Here is a 13,122-nt window from a genome sequence, read left to right as displayed (position 1 = left end):
GCGACTGGTAAGAATGGTGGTTAATCCCGCTTACGTTGAGATGTGAGGTCTGAGACAGAGTATCCCATTCGCATGCTTTCTGGTCACAAAAGTGTACTTGGGCACTATATCCCATAAGAGTGTGCTAGGGCACTATATCCCAAGGGCCATATTTATATACATGACAGAAGGCGACATCTTGAAGGGATGTGTCAGGTTGGCAGTTGGACAGACAAGTGATATCACGGCTATTAGGATAGGTGATGAGTGAAAATTAGATTTCCACACAAACTCACCGGCAAGTATACCGGGTCGCATCAAGTAGTAATAACTCACAAGAGTGAGGTCGATCCCACAGGGATTGATGGATCAAGCAACTTTAGTGAGTGATCAGTTTAGTCAAGCTAACATTGGTGAATTGAATGAAATTTAACTAACAAAGAAGGAATTACAAGAATTATAAAGTGCAGAAAGTAAATTTGACAGAAGCTTAAAGAGCAAGAAAAGTAAATTACATCAAATGTAAAGGGAATTGGGTGTAGGGAATTAAATGAAGCAGTAAATCATGACTTAGAGCAATTGCAGAAAATTAAACTTGCAGGAAGACTAAATCAGATTGAATCATGAACAGAAATGTAAAGTTGCAGAGAAATAGAAGTGCAGAAGAGTAAATCAAGCTCAATGAAAATGAAACTGTGAAATTGAATTCAAGACTGAAATATGACAATTGCAAAAATAATAAAAGTGTATCAAAGAGAGCTTTTCATTCTACTCCTAATCTTACTCCTACTGCTGCCTAGCAGCCTAACCCAGCTCCAATCAAATGAAATTGATGCCTTTATATAGGCTTTACAAAATGAAATTGAAATTGAAAACATATTACAATTCAAATGAAATTCCTATTCTAACTGTTTCTTGTGCCTTTGAGTCATGTCCAATGGACTTTTGTTGGTTTGGCCTTGAATTAGAGTGGGTCAGGGGTGTTGGTGATGCTCCCAGTGGAACGCTTAGTTCACTTTGTGAATGCTACGTTCACTCCTTTGGTGTGCCAATTGGTGCGCATTGTGGCTCCCTTACTAGCGCTCTCTTTTTTAGCGCTGCGCTCGTCCTTTGAGTGCTACACTTTGCTTGTTTGAGCGCTGCCTTCATTGAGGGCTTTGTTTCTTCACTGGGTGCTGCATTAGTGAGCGCCACGCTCAAATTTTGAGCGCTACTTTAGTTTACGGATGGCACAAACTTCCTCTCCAAGGCTTGCAAGTCATGAAAAAGGTAGAAAAGTGAGCGCCACGCTCACTTCCAAAGTGAACGCTAGCCTTGTTTGGATATTGAGCGTGGTTTTTGGGCCTTAAAGATGCCTAGCACTTGTGCTTCAATTTTATGCTAAATATAGATTTTTATATATCTTTGGAAAGCTCTGAATGTCAGCTTTCCAACGCAACTGGAAGCGCATCAATTGGACATCTGTAGCTCAAGTTATGGTCCTTTGAAGAATGCATGGTCGTGCTGTCAGCGCCAAGTTAACTTAGGCTGCATTTGTTTGTAGAGACAGGACAGAACATGACACTGAAACGGAGACAATAGGACGGAGACACTAAAAATTATCTTTTGTGTATTGTGTTTGGATACGATGGACAAGACACTAATGTAATGTCTAGTATTATGTTTGGATACACATGGACAAGACTAAAATATTATATGAAATGACTAAAATAGTCATGTGATTCCAAATTTTCTAAATCAATACAAATTAATTTAATAAAAAATAAGAGTACGTAGGAGTACAGACGGAACTTGAAAAAAATATTTGAAGAGGCAAAAAATTTTAATAAAAAAATATATTAGTATTTATATTAAAATAAAATTTATAAATATAATTATTTTATTTTAAAATTTATTATTAATATGTAGGAATACATATGGTTAAGATTAACAAAAAAAATAAATTTGACTTTGATTAATAAAAAATTTTGTTTAAGTTAATAAGCCAAATTAATTTTAAATAAAAAATTAATTTTAAAAAAATCCATTTTTACATGAAAAAACAATTAGTTTTTGCATATAAAAATCTATTTTTATTTAAAAAAAAACTAATTTTTTTTATCTAAAAACTGATTTTTCTTTATAAAAAACTGATTTTCCTTTAAATTATATAAAATCAATTACAATTTATAAATTATTTTTTAGCATTTTAAAAGATTAATTTTACTTTTGCTAATATTTATCTTTCAAAAATTGTAAGATTAATTATTTTTGTTATTATTTTTATTACAAATCAAATAATATAATATAAGGTTAAAATGGTATTGAAGTAAAACGATAAAAAGAAAAGAATTATCTACCCCTAATAAAAATTTCTACAGAAAGGAGAGAGTACCTGGAAAAGAAAGAGATAGAGGAAGAACAGGAAGAAAAAAGTATCTCTGAACAATGCAATAGGAAAAATAAAAAGGGGTAATAGTGGAAAAAAAGGAAAACAAAATTTATAAAATTGTCCGTGTCCACTCTTCCAAATCCCGTGTCCATCATTGTCCTTCGTGAAAGAGTGGACACAAAAGTATAAAAAACTGTCTCGGAGACAATATGTCCACTGTCCATGTCTCTGCTTCCAAACACTTTTTAAACAAGTGTTGTCCATGTCTCCGTGTCCTGCCCCCGAAAACAAACGCTACCTTAGTGAGCGCCCAGTTAACTTAGTGAGTGCTCGGACAGCAAAAAGCTTGCTTCCAAGCTGAAAACTCACGAAAACGCTCAATTAGTGAGCGTGGCGCTCACTTGGCAAATGAGCGCTGATTGGAGGCCAAAGTTAGCGCCAGCTTCTGACGCTCAAACTTAATGTTCACCCCATACTATTATATATTGTTGGAAAGCTCTGGTTGTCTACTTTCCAATGCATTTGAGAGCGTATCATTCAAAGCTCTACAGCTCAAGTTATCTAGCTTGGAAGGTGAAGAGGTCAGCTGGCCTTACTGCAGGTTGATACTATGTTCATCTTTGCACTTTCGGGGTAAGTTTTCTCCCTCAGATTTAGTGTCCACCATGTAGTGCCATATATGCTTGGAAAGATCTGGTTTCCTACTTTCCAATGCCACTTGAATCACCTCAGTTGGAGTTTTTTATTCTTGTTGGAGTGTGAAGAGGTCAGGGTTGCAAATCCTCTTTGCTCCTCCTTGAGTTTGTTTCCAACTCTTTTGCCACCTTGGGAGTATGATTCTTCTTTTAGTGCTTTTATTGCTTTTTCTTCTATTATTTCCTACAAAGTTTATAAATTCAAAAGATCAAAGAAATATACCATTTAAGCACAAAATCATTCAATATTTAAGCACTAATCATCAATTTCTTGTATGAAAAAGTATAGAAAAACATGACATGATGACATGTCATCACAACACCAAACTTAAACCTTGCTTGTCCCCAAGCAAGAAAAGAATCATGCAATAGAGATTGACAATCCAAGGTAAGAAGAATAGCAACTCAATGTTCATGGTTAGCTAGTTTTCTATGCATGCCACAATCACAAAAGAAATGTAAATGATTGATGCTTCTATCTAGCTCATTTTATGAAATCTTTTCCTTATGTTTCTTCCTTGAAACAAGCTTTTGATTTTCTTATTAGCTTCCCCTTTTGGGTGCTTTGCCCCATGAGTTGATAACAAAGTTACGACCCTAAATGCTTTGTTTTCAAGTATTAACACTTGATACATAAGCACCACAAGCATTTAATTAGAGGTCCTTTTTAGCTAATTTGTTTCTTTTCTTTACTCTCTAATCATTGATGCTCAGAGCCTTGAGTTTTGAGGGAGTGCTTTTGCACTTGAGCCTAGCCTTGACTCTAAGTGTTTTGTTTTCAAGCTTTTTGCTTGATACATAAACACCACAAGTACTTAACAAATGAATTATCATTGGTACTCAGAGCCTTCAGCTTTCTGATTCTTTCACTTTTTCTTTCTTGCCTCAATTTGCAATTGCTTCTTCAAGGTTTTCATGATTTCAAACAATTTCATAAAATGTCCTAGATGAAAACTTCAATTAAATAAAATCTAATGCAATTGAGCAACAATTAATCATACTAGCCTTCCAATACTTGTATGCCTATGCTAAGTTCTTCTTTAATGACCTTGTTTGTTTATGATCATGATACTTTATTACTTAGAACTTACAAAATTTAAGATGGTAGTCATAATGTCACAGCAACATGTTACAATTTATCAATCAAACTATGCTTATTCACAACACACATGCATACAGAGAAGGTAAAGACAATCATGCACTTTACAGTGCTGGAAAGAATTAGGAGGAGAAATGAGCGTTACCACCTTGTGGTTCATCTTCCTTGTTGTTGTCCTTTTCCTTCTATTCTTCCCCTTCCCATGCCAAATTCAGAATGCTTGCTCATCCTCAAGCAACAATTAGAACAATGGTGATGGGGTCGAAAATCGACCATGAATGTCTTACACAATAAAATGTTAGTAGTACATGTGTTTTAAGCAAGCAAAATTAAAGATAACAATCAAGGCACAGGAAACAGAGACATTGTGATTGCAAAAATAAGAGGTTTTGCATGATACATTGCATAAAAAATAAGTGGCACACCAAACTTAGTGTGACACTTTCACTTGGAATTGATGCAAGTATCCAGTATGGATTGGGAGCAAATTTTGTTGCATAGCAACACCAAACTTAAAATGCAACCAAATGTCAATTTATTTAAACTAAAACTAAACAAAGGGAAATGTTATATGTTAAATACAATCACCAAGCCAAGAATATGTCATGAATAAAGATTTCTTGGTGAGATATTTATCAAAAACAATTAAGTAGTAAAATAAATGAAAGTAATGAAGACAAAGAAATAACTAAAACAATAATAGACATGTTAAACCAAAAGAAAAATAACCTTGCACAGGCATTATGATTATGAAGACAAGTGGTGTTGCTAAATAAATTGCATAGAAAATAAGTAGCATACCAAACTTAGAATCTTAGTGTGACACTTTCATTTTTGATTTGATGCAATCATCCAGAACGATTGAAAACAAATTGTTGCAGGACAACACCAAACTTAGAATGTAATCATATGCCAATTTATTGAAATTAAACAAGGCAGACAGAGAAAGTAAATAAAGCAAAGAAATAAAATGTTACCTACGGTTGGGTTGCCTCCCAACAAGCACTCTTTTATTGTCATTAGCTTGACATGTTGTTCTTTACTTTCTTCCTCTTCTTCCAATTTGTTAAGAGGACTGACCTCAAGGGTAAAGATGAACCTGTCAGTATCCCTTTTCTTGGTTTCCTCTCAGCAAGCTTCCTTTGGTGAGTTGTTTGATTGAGCTTGCTTGGTGGTGGTTCAGGGGTTGGATTGCTTGTGGTTGACCTTTTCTTCTTCATGGATATGATCAATTGTGGCTTGGTCACAATCCTTTTCTCGGTGTTGTTGTTGGTTGCCTTCACTTCTTGGATATCATGATTTGGTGGTTGTGTGATTTCTTCCTCAGAAGCTTCTTGCATTGGGGTTTCAATGAACCCTTCATCTTTGTAGCTCTCTGCTTCAAATGAGTGTGAAATTTGTTGATTAACTTCCTCCTTTTCTTCTTCATGATCTTCCATTAAATCCTTTGGGAATGAGTCTTTATGTTCCATTGTTACTTCAACTAGCCTCTGTGGATTTGGAATCCTGTGCTCATATACCTCCATCACCTCATTCTTCTTCACTGAAAATTCACTTGATATATTAGCCTCTTTGATGAGCAGATAATTTATACACTTTTTGGCATTATTTTTAGGTATGTTTTAGTATATTTTAGTTACTTTTTATTATATTTTTATTAGTTTTTATGAAAAAAGAGTTTGTGTGTTTTTTTTGTAATTTCAGGTAATTTCTGGCTGAAATTTAGGGACCTGAGCAATAATCTGATTCAGAGGCTGAGAAAGGACAGCAGATGCTGTTGGATTCTGATCTTCCTTCACTCAAACGCGTTTTCTGGAGCTACAAAAGTCCAATTGGTGCGTTCTCAATTGGGCTGGAAAGCTAACATCTTGGGCTTTCCAGCAATATTTAATAATTCATACTTTGCCAGAGATTTGATGGCCCAAACTAGCGTTCAACGCCAGCCAGAGACCCTTTTCTGGCATAAAATGCCGGAACTGGCACCAGAACTGGAGTTAAATGCCCAAACTAGCATTAAGCTGGCGATTAACTCTAGAAAAGGCCTATGCACGTGTAAAGCTCAATGCTCAGCCGAAGCACACACCAACTGGGCCCCGGAAGTAGATTTCTGCACTATCTGCACTTAGTTACTTATTTTCTGTAATCCTTAGTAACTAGTTTAGTATAAATATAATTTTTTACTATTGTATTCAGATATTATGCCATTTTTCACATTGGGAGACTGGCCACACGGCCATGCCAAGACATTTTTCTCTTATGTATTTTCTACGGTGGAGTTTCTACACCTCATAGATTAAGGTGCGGAGCTCTGCTGTTCTTCATGAATTAATGAAAGTAATATTGTTTCTCTTTCAATTTACGCATGTATCTTCTCCAAGATATACTCTCGTTCTTAATTCAGTAAAGTCAAAATGAAGGGGTGACCCGTGACAATCACCCACTATCTTCATTACTCGCTTAGCCAAGATCCACGTGCCTGACAACCACAAGCGGTCTACATGATGTTCAATGTAGTCATTGGACGACAGCTGGAGTATAATCTCTTGGGTCTCTGATCCACGGATTTAACTTGCCTCTCCTGACAACAGAGCATTCGAATCCATGAGATTAGAACCTTCGTGGTAGAGGCTAGAACCAATTGGCAGCATTCCTAAGATCCGAAAAGTCTAAACCTTGTCTGTGGTATTCCGAGTAGGAACTGGGACGAGATGACTATGACGAGCTTCAAACTCACGAATGTTGGGCGTAGTAACAATGTGCAAAAGGATAGAGAGATCCTATCCCGACACAAGTGAGAACCGACAGATGAATAGCCGTGCGGTAGCTGTGCCTGGTATTTTTCATCCGAGACGAGAGATCCGACAGATGATTAGCTGTACAGAAACCGTTCCTGGACCATTTTCATTGAGAGGACGGATGGTAGCCATTGACAACAGTGATTCACCAATGATGAGCGGATAATTTATACGCTTTTTGGCATTATTTTTACATAGTTTTTAATATGATTTAGTTAGTTTTTAGTATATTTTTATTAGTTTTTAAATAAAAATCACATTTCTGGACTTTACTATGAGTTTGTGTGTTTTTCTGCGATTTCAAGTATTTTCTGGCTGAAATTGAGGGACTTGAGCATAAATCAGATTCAGAGGTTGAAGAAGGACTGCAGATGCTGTTGGATTCTGACCTCTCTGCACTCAAAGTGGGTTTTCTGGAGCTACAAAACTTCATATGGTGCGCCCTCAATTGCGTTGGAAAGTAGACATCCAGGGCTTTCCAGCAATATATAATAGTCCATACTTTGCCCAAGTTTAGATGACGCAAATTGGCGTTCAACGCCAGTTCCATGCTGCATTCTAGAGTTAAATGCCAGAAATAGGTTGCAAAGTGGAGTTAAACGCCAGAAACAGGTTACAAGCTGGCGTTCAACTCCAAGAGAAGCCTCTACACGTGTAAAGCTCAATGCTCAGCCCAAGCACACAACAAGTGGGCCCCAGAAGTGGATTTCTACATCACTTACTTATCTTTGTAAACCCTAGTAACTAGTTTAGCATAAATAGGACTTTTTACTATTGTATTTACATCTTCGGATCATCTTTTGATCATTTTTTGATGATTGAACCCTCCTTAGGATGCTGGCCATTCGGCCATGCCTGGACCTTGTTCTTATGTATTTTCAACGGTAGAGTTTCTACACACCATAGATTAAGGTGTGGAGCTCTGCTATTCCTCATGAATTAATACAAAGTACTATCGTTTTCCTATTCAATTCAAGCTTATTCTAATTCTAAGATATTTATTCACACCTCAATATGAATGTGATGATCATGACAGTCATCATCATTCCCAACCTATGAACGCGTGCCTAACAACCACTTCCGTTCTACCTTAGATTGAATGAGTATCTCTGGGATTCCTTAATCAGAATCTTCGTGGTATAAGTTTGAATCCATGAACGGCCATTCTTGAGATCTAGAAAGTCTAAACCTTGTCTGTGGTATTCCGAGTAGGATCTGGGAAGGGATGGCTGTGACAAGCTTCAAACTCGCGAGTGCTGGGCGTAGTGACAGACGCAAAAAGATCAATGGATCCTATTCCAGTATGATCGAGAATCGACAGATGATTAGCCATGCAGTGACAGTGCATTGGACCATTTTCACTGAGAGGACAGGATGTAGCCATTGACAATGGTGATGCCTAACATACAGCCTGCCATAGAAAGGAGTATGAATGATTGGATGAAGACAATAGGAAAGCAGAGGTTCAGGAGGAACGAACGCGTCTCTATATGCTTATCTGAAATTCTCACCAATGAATTACATAAGTATCACTATCTTTATTTTATATTTTATTTATCTTTTAATTATTAAATCTCCATAATCAATTGAATATGCCTGACTGAGATTTGCAAGATGACCATAGCTTGCTTCAAGCCGACAATCTCCGTGGGATCGACCCTTACTCACGTAAGGTTTATTACTTGGACGACCCAGTGCACTTGCTAGTTAGTTGTGCAAAGTTGTGACAAAGAACTAAGATTATGAACGTGCGTATTAAGTTTTTAGCACCGTTACCAAGGAATGAACCGTCACGATTTCTGCGCACCAAGTTTTTGGCGCCGTTGCCGGGGATTGTTCGAGTTTGGACAACTGACGGTTCATCTTGTTGCTCAGATTAGGTAATTTTATTTTAATTTTAAGCTTTTTATTTCTTATTTTTGAAAAATACAAAAAAAAATATTTACTTCTTTTTTGTTTTTTCCAATTAATTTTTGAAAAATCAAAAATCCAAAAAAAATTTATAAAATCATAAAAACAAAAAATATTTTGTGTTTCTTGTTTAAGTCTAGAGTCAATTTTTAAGTTTGGCGTCAATTGCATGTTTTTAAAATTTATACATTTTTTTTCGAAAAATTCATGCATGGTGTTCTTCATGATCTTCAAGTTGTTCTTGGTAAGTCTTCTTGTTTGATCTTCATATTTTCTTGTTTTGTGTCTTTTGTTGTTTTTCATATGCATTTTTGAATTCATAGTGTCTAAAAAATTAAAAATTTCTAAGTTTGGTGTCTTGCATGTTTTCTTTTCTTGAAAAATTTTCAAAAATAAGTCTTGATGTTCATCTTGATCTTCAAAGTGTTCTTGGTGTTCATCTTAACATTCATAGTGTTCTTGCATGCATCATTTGTTTTGATCCAAAATTTTCATGGATTGAGTCTTTTTGATATTTTTCTCTCTCATCATTAAAATTCAAAAATCAAAAAAATATCTTTCCCTTTTTCTTCTCATCAAATTCGAAAATTTGAGTTGACTTTTTCAAAAAATTTTAAAATCTAGTTGTTTCTTATAAGTCAAATCAAATTTTCAATTTAAAAATTCTATCTTTTTCAAATCTTTTTCAAAAATCAAATCTTTCTCATTTTTCTTTTATGATTTTCGAAAATTTCAAAATAATTTTCAAAAATCTTTTTCTTATTTTTATTTCATATTTTCGAAATTAATGCTAACAATTAATGTGATTGATTCAAAATTTTTAAGTTTGTTACTTGCCTCTTAAGAAAGGTTCAATCTTTAAATTTTAAATCATATCTTTTTGTTTCTTGTTAGTCAAGTAATCAACTTTAATTTTCAAAATCGAATCTTTTTTTAATTTCTTTTTCAAATCTTTTTCAAAATAAGTTTCAATCACATCTTTTCAAAATCAATTTCAAAATCTTTTCTAACTTCTTTTCTAACCTCTTATCTTTTCTAAAATTGATTTTCAAATCTATTTCAAACTAATCCTATCTTTTTGTTTGATTCTTATCTTTTTTTCAAAACTACCTAACTAATTCTATCTGTAATTTTCAAAAATCACCTTCCCCTTTTTCTAAAACTTCCTTTTTAATTAACTATTTGTTTTAAATTTAATTTAATTTGATTTAATTTTTCCTGCTTAATTTTAGAATTTTTAATTTTAATTTTTAATTTAAAAACAAAAATACTTTTATTTTATTTTATCTAATTTTCGAAAATTCTTTTCCCTCACCTCCTTCTATTTATTTATTCATCTACTAACATCCCTTTTTCACCCAAGAATTCGAACCTACTCCTCACCCTTGTGCTTGAATTCTCCTTCTTCTATTCATATCTTCTTCTACTCATATAAAGGAATCTCTATACTGTGACATAGAGGATTCTATATCTTCTTTTCTATTTTCTTCTTTTTCATATGAGCAGGAACAAGGATAAGAACATTCTTGTTGAAGCTGATCCTGAACCTGAAAGGACTCTGAAGAGGAAGCTAAGGGAAGCTAAAGCACAACTCTCTGGAGAAAATCTGACTGAAAATTTCGAAAAAGAAGGAGACATGGCCGAAAATAATAACAATGCAAGGAAGATGCTTGGTGACTTTACTGCACCAAATTCCAATTCACATGGAGGAAGCATCTCAATCCCTACCATTGGAGCAAACAATTTTGAGCTGAAACCTCAATTAGTTTCTCTAATGCAACAGAACTGCAAGTTTTATGGACTTCCATCAAAAGATCCTTTTCAGTTCTTAACTGAATTCTTGCAGATCTGTGATACTGTTAAGACCAATGGGATTGATCCCGAGGTCTACAGGCTTATGCTTTTCCCGTTTGCTGTAAGAGACAGAGCTAGAGTATGGTTGGACTCTCAACCTAAAGATAGCCTGAACTCTCGGGATAAGCTGGTCACGGCTTTCTTAGCTAAGTTCTTTCTGATGCGTATTTTTAGAAAATGAATTCCAAACACACAAAACTAACCGGCAAGTGCACCGGGTCGTATCAAGTAATAATAACTCACGGGAGTGAGGTCGATCCCACAGGGATTGAAGGATTGAGCAATTTTAGTTTAGTGGTTGATTTAGTCAAGCGAATCAAGATTTGGTTGAGTGATTTGTGATTAACAGAATTTAAATTGCATGGAAAGTAAAGGGAATGGGTAAATTGCATGAAATTAAAGAGAACAGAAAATAAAGTGCTGAATCTTAAAGAACAAGTAATGTAAATTGCAGAAACTTAGATTGCAAGAAATGTAAATTACAGAATCTTAAAGTGCAAGAAATGTAAATGGCTTGAATTGTAAAGGGAATTGGGAAGTGGATTTGCAGAATTTAAACAAGGAAATGTAAAATTGCAACAAGCAGGGAAGTAAAAGATGGATTTAATTGCAGTAGATCTCAAACAGAAAATGTAAATCGCTTGAAGAAGCGTTCAACAGAGAAATAAAAAGGGAATTTCAGATCTCAGGACCCAAGAGACTAGATAACCAAGTCTAGATCTCAATGCCTTCCTAGATCCAATCCAGAAATCAATTGCAAGAGAATTTAAAGATCAAGCAGTAGAAGAAGCAAAACCAAATTCAAATTCCAAAAGTTGCAGTAAAGTGAGACAGAGAGATCTCAAGGTGAGATTGAGACAGAATTTCCTCAATTCTTCAACCCAAGATCCAAGACAAATGTAATTGAAATTGAAAACGAGAAAACTAAGAAGAAGAGAATTCAATTCTCCTCTCCGAAATTCAGAAACTCAAGACAACTCAAAACCAAAAGCTCTCAGCAAAACTAAAACGGAAAATTCTCAAAGGAAAGAAAAAACTCCCTTGAAAACTTAAATCCTAAGCTATTTATACACTTTCTTCAAATGGTCTTCAAGCCTTGAATTGGGCCTTTGTTCTTGATGGAATTGGGTTGATAAAGGCCTTGGTTGATTGCTCTTGGAGTTGGGGAAAGATCCATTGTGAACCGGGTTGAAAAACATAAAAGCTTGAGTAAAAGTTTGAGGTCAAACTTTTACTCAAACTTTTTATACCAGATGGCTTCACCTTGCTGCTACCAACGTTTGAGCCAACGTTTGAGGTCAAACTTTTGCTCAAATGTTGGCCCCCTTGTAAATGTGTGTTGCGCCAACGTTTGAGCAAAAGTTTGACCTCAAACGTTGGCGCAAGCTTTTTCCTCCAGGGTGTGCAAGTGTGGCGCCAACGTTTGAGCAAAAGTTTGACCTCAAACGTTGGCGCAAGCTTTTTCCTCCAGGGTATTGATTTTGTGATGCCAACGTTTGCCAAAAAGTTTGAGGCAAATGTTGGCTCAAGTTTTTCTCCCAAAAGTTTGTGCTAAAGTTTGAGGTCAAACTTTTGCTCAAGCTTTTTTTCCCAAAAGTTTGAGCTAAAGATTGAGGTCAAACTTTTGCTCAAGTTTTTTTTCCTCTGGAGTGTTTTCAACTCTTTTAAAAGTTTGAGCTAAAGTTTGAGGCAAACTTTTGCTCAAACTTTTTGTTCTCTCTTGCTCCTAGCCATTCCTTCCTTCTTCAACCTTCTTCAAAACTCTTTTCACCTATCATCAATCAACCAAACACATCAAAGCTTTGCTTAAAATCATGATTTTGTTATTCTTTCATAATATATGACAATTATAGCATAAAATCTCATGAAATTGCATTAATTCATACATGGTTGATTGAATCAAAGGAAACATGGAAATCTACCCAATTGGCTTGCTTATGGCTCAAGAAAGTGCATAAATCAATCGAAAACAAAAGAAAAAGGCTAGTGAAACTAGGCTAAGATGACTTGTCATCACTTTCCTCTTCAAAAACATAGCAAGCTTAGAGTGGATGTTCAAACCTTCAGACAAAAAGAAGGTGAATCCCTCTATGAAGCTTGGGAGAGATACAAGGAACTAACCAAAAAGTGTCCTTCTGACATGCTTTCAGAATGGACCATCCTGGATATATTCTATGATGGTCTGTCTGAACTATCAAAGATGTCATTGGACCATTCTGCAGGTGGATCCATTCACCTAAAGAAAATGCCTGCAGAAGCTCAAGAACTTATTGACATGGTTACAAATAACAAGTTCATATACACTTCTGAAAGGAATCATGTGAGTAATGGGACCCCTCAGAGGAAGGGAGTTCTTGAAATTGATACTCTGAATGCCATATTGGCTCAGAATAAAATATTGACTCAGCAAGTCAATAT

The 13,122-nt window shown here is 35.3% G+C and overlaps 1 non-coding gene across 1 annotated transcript; it reads right to left on the bottom strand.

Moving 5' to 3' along the window:
* Window positions 1–12,742: 12,742 nt before the first annotated feature.
* Window positions 12,743–12,850, bottom strand: LOC112760197 (small nucleolar RNA R71). Its single transcript, XR_003180649.1, has one exon. It is a non-coding gene; the product is annotated as a small nucleolar RNA R71 (small nucleolar RNA).
* Between the last annotated feature and the right edge of the window lie 272 nt (window positions 12,851–13,122).

This window comes from Arachis hypogaea, chromosome 16, assembly GCF_003086295.3.
Source record: "Arachis hypogaea cultivar Tifrunner chromosome 16, arahy.Tifrunner.gnm2.J5K5, whole genome shotgun sequence".
Taxonomy (NCBI): Eukaryota; Viridiplantae; Streptophyta; class Magnoliopsida; order Fabales; family Fabaceae; genus Arachis; species Arachis hypogaea.
The sequence above is the reverse complement of the archived record's forward strand: the minus strand, read 5'-3'. Positions and strand labels throughout refer to the sequence as shown.